This window comes from Ceratotherium simum, chromosome 26 (genome assembly GCF_057802395.1).
Source record: "Ceratotherium simum simum isolate JZ-2026a chromosome 26, ASM5780239v1, whole genome shotgun sequence".
Taxonomy (NCBI): Eukaryota; Metazoa; Chordata; class Mammalia; order Perissodactyla; family Rhinocerotidae; genus Ceratotherium; species Ceratotherium simum.
Genome location: NC_141925.1, coordinates 12096625 through 12106232, shown reverse-complemented (window position 1 = coordinate 12106232; position 9608 = coordinate 12096625). Strand labels below are relative to the sequence as shown.

Here is a 9608-nt window from a genome sequence, read left to right as displayed (position 1 = left end):
GCCTTGCCCATCCCTCAATAAGGAAATTGTGGGAGGATTGTGGGAGCTCATGGGACTTACCAAAAAACTCTGCTGCCATCAGCCCTCCACAAAGCCTGCTTGGACTTGGTATTTTGGGGGGCTGCTGGCAAGTTGAGAAGGGCACAAAACCTGGATTACTGCAGGGCCTCCTCACTGGTCTCCCGGAGCCACTCCTGGCCCCTCATCCATTCCCCACCATCAGAAATTGGCCACTTCCTGGAGACGGATATCTGTCTCTCTGATCATCAGACACCCCTGGGACCGGCATGCACCACGTGCTCAGTGAGTATTTATTGACTGAACAAACACAACCATGGCCAGATCTAGATGTCGGATGTGTCCACCACCCCAGAAGGATTTCTTGGGCCCCTAGCAGGCAATACTGCCCCCAAGGAATAACCTTTCTTCTGCCCCATCACTGTGGTTTTTGCCTGTTTTTGAACTGAGTGTACGAGTCACACTCAGCACACTCCCTGGGGTGAGTCGGTTGGTCCTCCGAGAAGCAGATGCTGATCCTGAGTTCAAACTGTAAAGGGTGTAATAGGGGTGACAACAGGAAATACAAAAGCGGAGGGGCAGGATTGGGCAGGGAAGCATCCAGAACATAGGAAACTGCCATGGCCTGTTTATGATGGCACAGGGTCCTCCCTTCAAAAGGATTGTCCTGTAAGGCAAAGAGATTTGGGGTTATTTCGATGTGATTGTATTTATTCCTGTATACATTTGTCTTCTATAATATATCTGTGGCTTCTGATGAACACTTTAGTGTGTGGCTGCATCTGTGTGTTTATATTGAATGGAAAATAACTGTCTTCAGGTCTCAGCTGTAGATCTCTGAACTCACACATTCTCAAAATTATCTTTTCCTCCTTTAACTGGTAGGACCTGAATTTTGATAGAAAAAAGTGTGTGTGGGGGGTCTCTTTGCTTTATCTTTTGAAGCAGAGATTGCAAATCTCTGGGTCTGAGCTCTTACACCCTTAGTTTAATTGAATGTACTGCAGTGACCGTCTTCTGATAATCTTCTGTGTGGAGACATTTTCATCTAAACAGTGAGAATGGTGAGTGCCAACATGTCCCAGCCATTTTGCAAGACACTTTCATCATGCACTTAATCTTGTCTTCCTCACAATGACCTCAGAAACCAATATCACCCCCTCACACACACGACGGGGCTGAGGCTCTGAGTACGCCCCACTGAGAGTTGGTATTAGGGGCTGAGACAGCAGGAACACAGGCAAAGAATCTGGATACTGCGTGGTAAATTTGGGGAGATGCAAAGCTGACAGTTAGGGGTGGTGACTAGAAGATGCAGGGATGTGGTGAGAGGGGTCCAGCAGGGGAGGTTCCTGATCAACCCTGAATGCCCCGGGAAGAGTCTGACATGCTGAAGGCCAAGGCAGCTGCTTGGCTGATCTAGAGCCTGTCTTCACGTTTAGTCTCACTGGGGCACAATCAACTCAAGCAGACAAAGGATCCTCAAAGAGCCAAGTTAAATTTCCAAACTTCCAGGGCTTTTTTTCTGTCACGCAGATCCAGAACTTTCGGAAATCCAAGGGAAACAAGAAGATTTAGATTATGAACTAAGGGCTCTATGGCAACAGTGACATTTTGATGAGGATAATTGCATTGCCCACACCGTGTGATTTGAAATGCCCACACCATGCAGTAGTTCTGCGTGGACCTCACGCTGCCTTCACACTCCCTGCTCAAGCTGATGCCCAGCTGGGTATGGCCTTCCAGCTCCATCTAAGGAAGCCAACCAACTCCTGCTGGGCACCTCCTCAATTCTTCCTTCTCTTCACAACCTCCCACTTCATCCTGGTGAGATTCACGTCGCCCTCTTTTGTTCTCTGGGGCCCTTCACTGCTGCTTCCATTATGGTGATCACAAGATCTTTAATGGAAATGTCTCTCTCTGCTATAGGACACCTTAAACCCTTGAAGTTAGGGGTGTGCCTCACCCCCCACAGAGCCTGGCACATGGTCTCTGTACAATGTGCATCTGCAGAACTGCTCTTTCTGCCTTTCTGTCAAAAGCCTTTTTCCTTCTATACAAGAGATACTTGCTCCCCAGCTCAGTATGGGGAAATTAACGGCCCACTCCATGTATGTGCTGAGAAACTTGAGGAACATTACAGTGACCTCAGCCAGGTTTACGCTTGCATTGCAAAGCTCTGGAGTGCCATCTCTATATCTTCTCCAAAGACTCAACAAGAAAAAAGATGAATATGCTCTACAAATCAGCTCATAGTGTTTAGGTCATCTTACCAATCGGTGGAGGTGGAGGCAACGGTTGAAGTTTCACAGGCCTTCAGGGTGAAGGAGATGCGTGCGGCCCAGAGCCCATGGGGATGGCAACGCCGGGTGGTTTTTGAGTGGAGGAGGCCCTCTTGCCTCCATGATGACCTGTGGAACAGAAAGTTAAAAGTACCTTGATGTGGCAGACACAAGCACCAACACCAACAAAAGCTGAAACCCACTGAAGTGGGGGCAGCATCTGGCACCCTCCCCTTCATCTAGTTCCAAGAGAGCAGCATCAGTGCCAGACCACTCTACCCCTCCCACTGGGGCCCATGGAGACCTTAATGCAGTTATAGAAGCCAACGCAATAAATTATTGTCACCACACATGTCTCTGCCTGTGTCAGCAAATCTTAAGCCAAACAGCTCAAATGAACAGCTTTTCTTAGTGGAAGGTAAATATTGTCACCAGATTCACCTTGAAAATTCTCTGCTCTGCATTAAGAGGGATAGGGCTGTTCAACATGGCTAGAAATCTCTAGTACTGTTTCCTACAATTTCTCAGTTCTATGTTTCTTGGAGGGGAGAGAGTGCTGAATCATATAAGAAATTAACCCAGGGTTTAAAAGAAAAAAAATTCTTCCTTAGTCCTTAATGAAAAAAGGCATTGTGGTATTAGTACTTGAAACAGCAGTGAACAGCATGGAAGAATGCAGAGCTCAATTCATGCAGTGAACACAAAGTCTCAAAAGTCAAATTATGGTCATGACTTAGTTGCAAAACCAAGTCTTGATTTGCTGAGGAAGATTCGCCCTGAGCTAGCATCTGTTGCCAATCTTCCTCTTTTTGCTTGAGGAAGATTCGCCCTGAGCTACATCGGTGCCAATCTTCCTCTATTTTAATATGTGGGTCACCACTACAGCATGACCGCTGACAAGTGGTGTTAGGTCCGTGCCCAGGAACCGAACCCAGGCCGCTGAAGCAGAGTGCACTGAACTTAACCACTAGGCCACGGGATGCCCCCACCAAGTCCTGATTCTTGATGTCCCAATTTCTATCTGACTTCAACGTAGCATGTATACTTTGAATGATGCTCTTAACAATTTCATTAGTGCATTCAAGTGATTTGAGGTTATTCTTCACCAAAACATATAGAGATTAGTCATATTTACTCATGAATTTTACTTGTGTTTTTAGAGTGTGATCTAGGAAAAATAAGGGATTTTTACCTTAAATTTATGTGCTTTGTTTTCCCTCTTTTTTTCTTCAGCACATTTCTTTGCTTCATTGATCTATACAAATATGTAATAAAGTATTCAGAATTCAAAAATATTAATTATAGCAATAGCAAAATCTATCTCCTGTGGGTAAGTCCTTACTGAAATTAAAAAAGGGGTACTTTACATATAAGATGCTTGCTTTAAATTTAGACTGTTAAACAACGTAATGAAATGGGACACTAGGATGAAAGAAGAGACAGCAAAATAAGTGAACTAGAAGAAAGTGGAAGTACTTCAAGGTGAAGCCATGAAAATAAAAATTAAAGGATGATTATACCTTCTGTTCAACAATGGATATTTTTTTTTTCAGTTCTGAGTTTTCCTGCCTGCATTTCTTTATCCTCTCAGAAATGTGATCTAAATTAACTAAAAAGAGAGAAAAAAACATTTCTAAGATTATTACTAAAACCAATAAAATTGAATTACCCCAATGTGTCAACAGCAAAGCCACATTACTGGCACTATGAGCGTAAATAACTTTTTAGCACGACTATGATCCCTGAAAAAAGCAAATTTCAGTTAGTGGCACCTAAAATGTAGGAAACAGATATGGAAGTCAGAACCCTATTTCAATGAGGTTCCTATTTAATCTTTTTTCAAAGATGAAGAAACACAATGAAATGTCTTAGCCTAACATCTCATCATTAAGCAGTATTCTTAGAAAATGTGAACCGTTCAAACAGCCCTGTCATCACCAGAGGAGAAATAAAGAAAAATCAAGCAACCTATGTACTTATATTCTGTCCTCCAATTATCAAATCAAATAAATACATCAGTGTAATTGCTTAAAAAACAAAAATCAAAATGAAAAAACAAAACACTTGACTTCTTCCAGGTTTCATCCCCTTCCACCCACCCTTTAAAACTTCCCAGAAAGATCCTTCTAAATGTCACTTGACTGGCTACTCAAAGGCCTCTAACACCTTCCTGCTGCCCAGCAGATTCCTTTCATGAGAACCAGGGTGGGTGGCTCAGGAGGACAAGGTCTTTGGAATCAAACACACTTGGGTACAATCTCGGCTTTGCCACTTGGTCATTAGAGCACCTGGATAACTCACAATCTCTCTAAGTCACAAGATTTATCAACACAAAGATGCAAATATTACCACCCGCCACATAGATAAACAACACGCTTGAAATACACATTACAGGTGGATAACACATATAAAACACCTCGAGCACAGCCCAGCATTCCAGAATCTTCTGACAGGCATTTAATTCTATTGTTTGACCACAAAGTACAAACTTATCATTCTATTTGCACAATGTGAGAGTTCTGCTGCCCTGAGGTCACACTTCTCTATACCACCAATGCTGCATTCACCATAAGAAACACCAGCATTTGAGGACCTACTGTGTGCCACACAGCCACCCTGCTTCTCAACAGAGAGCATCACTTAATCATCTCAGCCTATGAAGCCCATGCAGAATTCATTAGCCCCACTTTGTATCCTATTCACTTCTACTTATTCTCCACTGGCCTTAGAGGCTCCTTCTACTGAAGACTCGTAACACATGGTTTACACCTCTGTTGTGGCACACACTTTGCCTGGCAATAGCTAGGTTCTTCTCTAAGCCTTAAGCTTCTTGATAGGCTCATATAGAATCTTGATCATCTTTACATTTCCCCCAATAGCTAGGTCAAAGTACTCCCACCAATTGCAGACTCACGTCATAACTGGCTTTCTAAATATTTCTAATCGGAATTAAACTCCTCCCCTTCTCCCTACTCATGTGATCTGTTCCTACTCTTGGTCTCCCACCTCAATAGGTGGAAACTCAATCTATACTGTCATTTAGGCTGCAAACCAGGAATAGTAAAATTGTCAAGAGTTAAGAGGCCAACTAGACCTGAGAAGCCAAGGTATTTACTTCTAGCTGAATTAGAATCCACATCAAACATCTGTATTGAGAAAATATGACAAAGAAAACAGAAGCTTGAAATCTTACCTTGATGCACTGTAGGCTTTACCTAGAAGAGGGAGAAACAAAATTACATTTGATATAAAAACATATCACTTTTAAAATAAATCTACAGTTCCTGACCATACAGTCAAAATCATAATCCAACAGTATTATAATAATGGTGTAGTTAAAACAAATTCATAGAATTATAAGCAGTAGAAAGAAGTTCCTGTTTAAATGGTGATATTTCATAAACCATTTCTGATAAAGAGAATTAAAGTAAATATCTTACTTTGGAACAAAATCTCTACTTACATTCTACTAAATGCACACCAGTCTACTTCACTTCAATAATGGAAGTGGCAGATATTTGAAAATTAATATGCTAATGCACCAATTACCTGGCACTATTTTTGTCAACTCCAAGAGCCATAATAAAGTCTAGAACCAAGGACTGTTTTCAAAGCCCCTAAGAAAACAAAAATAAAGGCAAACTTTTGGACTAAGATATGCCTTTTCACTCACCAGAAACACCTTAGAAATCTTTTATTCAGTGTTGACTATTCACTGAACTGACAAACAATTCCAACATATCAAGTCCTGTGACTTTTCCCAGATCACTAACAACAAAGGTTGTCAAATCAGAAATGGAGTGGGAGATGGCTAGAGAAAATGCACAAGCAACAACAGTAATGACAGCTAACACTTCCAGAAAGAGCAAAAAGTGCTTCCCAAACCTGTGTCATCTCCTGAAGACATCACTGAATTACAGCTCAATAAAAGCCAGGCAGGGCCCCAATTAAACACCATGTAAAGACATCCTTTCTTGGCCTCTAGAATAGATTTCCAGATATCAAAAGTTATAAATGGTGATCAGATGCTGACTTCAGCCTGAAAGCTGAACTTGAGGAGATATTGGAATATCATTGTAGTACCAAAACACCACTTATAATAATGTTATCACAGGAAATGCATCCAGAGAAGGCCAACAGGAAAGTCATGGATATTCCTCTAACATCACATCTTGCTCAGCAGACAGTGAGCTTCCTCTACCTGATGACACCCAACCCACAGGTAGTGACAAGCAAGAGTGATGAATGGCAACCGAGAGGAAGGATGAGGATTCAAGAGTCAAGTGCTTCAGCTGAGGGGCAGGATCAGGACAAAGACAAGAGTCTCTTGAAAATCAGAGCAGAGGGGCATTTCAAATGAGAGAAACAGAGTGGGAATATGAAATGCTTTCCCTTTCTCCCTCTCCACTCCTTTGTACTTTATGACTCTCTTTCTTCTGAAAGAATCCCTTGGGCAATAGAGAAGAAGATATCCCACAGAAATCCAAGAGAAAGACCTTTGCTTTCAAGGAATTTCTAATAAACATGCATGGGAAAAATTCTTTTACAATGATAGGTCCATTACAATTAAGAAGTCCAGAATTCTGTTCTCAATTTTAGAATTCTTGCACCTAAAACTCTGCCACTTTAACTGGTCAGTTTCATCATCTGCAAAGCTCATTTATACAGAATAATTTGTTGCTAATTATGTTAGATAACAGAGGCATTGGTTGGGACCATCACCAAATATACTCATGTCCCGCTCTCTCCACAACTAACATATTAAAAGAACCTAAAATATAAATCAAGTGCAAGGATGCCTCAGACATGAATGCGTGGAGAGATGAGGGGATATGACAGAATGTGAACAGAGGACGCTTCTTTGCCTGGTGTCAGAAATCATTTCACTTCATTAAGGTGAGTTATGCAATATCAATTAACTGTGCCCTAGGGTTGGTCTTAGTTTAACCATGTCTTCAAGGTTCATCCTGGTCTATTGATAAAAGATTGCTATACGTTTTTGGTGAGTAAAATGCTTTTCAAAGAAAAAGGTATTTGCTAAGCACAATAGTACATAATCAAATCAGAAAATTTTGCAAACAGATGCATTCGAAAAAATTTTAAAAATTACCTTGTCCCCTATAGATTAGCACTTTTTCTTATCATTCTATGGTATTTTCATGGAGCAATTTTTTCATTCTAGGTATATACAGAAGCATATACATTTTTAACTACAATGTATAGAAACTCATGGTTTCGGCTTTTTCCACTTGACATTAGCATTACCCATTTCCTGAAATGTCTTTGAAACATGAATTTTAAAAGCTGCCTAATACAGTCTTCCCTCGGTATCCTTGGGAGATTGATTCCAGGACCACCCAGTGGATACCAAAATCAGAGGATGCTCAAATCCCTTAGCTGGCCCTCCATATCCACGGATGTGGAACCCACAGATACAGAGGGCTGACTGCATTTCACTATACGGTTGTACAATAATTTAACAATTCTCCTACTAAGTATCATTTAGGTTGTTGCTATGTTGTCACTATAATCAGTACTGTTCTATTAAATATCTTCCTACGAGGTCTTTAAATGCATGCCTGGTTATTTCATGAGGGTAGATTACAAGAAGTGGAATTATACTCAAGAAAAGAAAATGAACATTTTTAAGGTTTCAGATACGTATTATTTACCTGTATCTAAGAATGGTTATAAGAATTCACAATTCCCTAACAGTGTATGAAAGGGCCTATCAAGCAGTTAATCTTTATTATTTGTTTTTGATAGAAAGGATTTAGAGCTTGAGGTTTTCTTATGGAGTTTATAGTTGTTTACTGAGTTCTTTACTAAAAACAGATTAGCATATTTTACAAGGTTGCTTCAGTTTCAAACATTAATTTGTATCCTTGTTAATAGTCTGAAAGGGAACAAATGAAAGGTTCAGTGACTATAAAAACCCCTGCATATTTATGATTCAAAGAATACCAACAAAGTACTGTAATATACTCACAGCAAGGACAGTGCTCCAGAAGCAAATGGCCAACAGAGCAACTCCCAGGTAGGCAGCAATAATGATAGGCTTCCAAAGAAAACACAAAATTCAGAGCCAGGATGAAAATGGTCAGGCAGAATATCAAGTAGGTGGAATAAAAATAATGTTAATATAATTAAAATGAAATAATAAAAAGACTCAAAGAAACTTTAAATATAGCAGTCACAAAGATTCATCTTTCTAAACTCCAAACCAGTGTCCAAGAGGTAACCACACCCCTCAAATATCCCCAGTGGATTCCACCACTTCAAAAAAGATCAGAACATGGTACTCTCATGTTTCTTTAGTGGCTGGCAGTGTTATCAGACCCTGTGACTCTGGGTAGTTTGAAGCAGAGCTCAATTTTCAGTTGACCTGGGACCCTACCAGTTCCTGTGTCTATGCTGGGCCAGAATCTCTCTGAATCACACTTTTCTTTTCATAAGTTGATTTTTGTCACTTAAAGATCACATAAGACAAAAAAATTAAGTCAAGAGAAATATGACTTTAATCAGAAATAATCAATTTTTGAGCCTTGTATAAGCCAAAGTGGTAGTAATGTATATGGTACTAATATGTGTAATTTCTCTAAGACCCTAGCTTTTAATTCTATTACATTTAATGTAAATAAAGACAAATATTCCCACTTAGTATGTATAGACTGCTCCTGAGAACTGTTCTACATCAATTGCTCTAGATTTAACTGCATATTCTTGAAAACTAGATACCTTCATTCTAAATGTTATCTTGAAGACAGTACATTAAACAAACAGAAGTATTCATTCAAAAGAATATGGCTCAACAATGGGAATGAATTAATTACTAATTCGTGCAACAACATGAATGAATCTCAGAAACACTGTGCTGAATAGAATAAGACAGACACAAAAGAGCACATATGGCACACATGGCAAGAATGCCCCTGGGATTGTGCATGCGAAAGAAAGTGCCCCTCCCCCTGCCTGGAGGTCCAGCTCAGCCAGTGGGCCAGAGTGCCCATGTATAAAATAGAAAAGCAGCAGCTGTGAGCAAGCAAGCCGTGGATCACAGCGGGCTCAGAATACACAGCTCTTGATCCCCACCCAGTGGTGGCAGATGGAAGCTGCAACCAGATGCTGTCACTACGCAGAGGCGCAAATCCACGCCATCAAACAGTATGAAAAAGATATATTAATACTCCAGACCAGAAGGAAAATGACAAGCACCTAGAAATCAATCCTGAAGGTAGAGAAATTTATAATCTAAATGACAGAGAATTCAAAATAACTATCATAAAAAAACTCAATGAGTTACAAGAA

At 40.5% G+C, this 9608-nt stretch overlaps 1 long non-coding RNA gene across 1 annotated transcript; it reads right to left on the bottom strand.

The window, feature by feature from the left end:
- Positions 1-504: 504 nt before the first annotated feature.
- On the bottom strand, positions 505-3557 carry LOC147913568 (uncharacterized). The gene is made up of 3 exons (XR_015556438.1): positions 3493-3557; positions 2292-2429; positions 505-685 (listed from the first exon to the last, which is right to left on the bottom strand). It is a non-coding gene; the product is annotated as an uncharacterized LOC147913568 (long non-coding RNA).
- Between the last annotated feature and the right edge of the window lie 6051 nt (positions 3558-9608).